This window comes from Penaeus monodon, chromosome 20 (genome assembly GCF_015228065.2).
Source record: "Penaeus monodon isolate SGIC_2016 chromosome 20, NSTDA_Pmon_1, whole genome shotgun sequence".
NCBI lineage: Eukaryota > Metazoa > Arthropoda > Malacostraca > Decapoda > Penaeidae > Penaeus > Penaeus monodon.
The window spans coordinates 43,180,380-43,181,026 of NC_051405.1; positions in this window are offsets into that span (position 1 = coordinate 43,180,380).

Genomic DNA, 647 nt, shown 5'->3' on the forward strand with positions numbered 1-647 from the left:
CCACCCAAGCGACAACGAGCTATGTACACTTCACTGATGGACTTCGTGACCGCCGTAGTTTGTTGAGTGCAACAGATTGGTCGTCCATTCAGGTTCGATCCCACGATAATGTGTGGCTGGCCGCTCTAGGGAACAAGAACTTGAATGCCTGCATCGGTCCGTAAGGTTGAAATTCCGTAAGAGTACCCAAGAAGACCCGAACATACTGATGATGCTCCCGGGCACCAGATGCGTCACGAGGATCTGTTCAATGTTTTGGATAATAACAGCTATAGATCTTTTTCTTATTCTTGCCTCCATTCATATAGATGTCGGGATAATAGGATTTTTTTTTAATGCGTGTTTTAAGGAGGTTCAAGATGAGTCTCCAGGAAGCTAGGATTTTATATTGGAAGTCATGAACATATATTTTAGGCTAAAATACTCGTGGACAAAGGCAAAGGCCTCTCAAAAGCGAAAAGGATCGACTACAGGAGAGCAAAGGTTGATGAAATACTTAACCGTCTTAAACTCGTCTGTAATAATTACATTGCAACAGCCTGATACAAATTGATTGTAAGGTAATTAAGATAATTGTTCGTTAGAGATCATCCCCGATTAAGAAAAATAAATGAGATTTCAGCTCGTTACTGATTGATCTCAAGTGC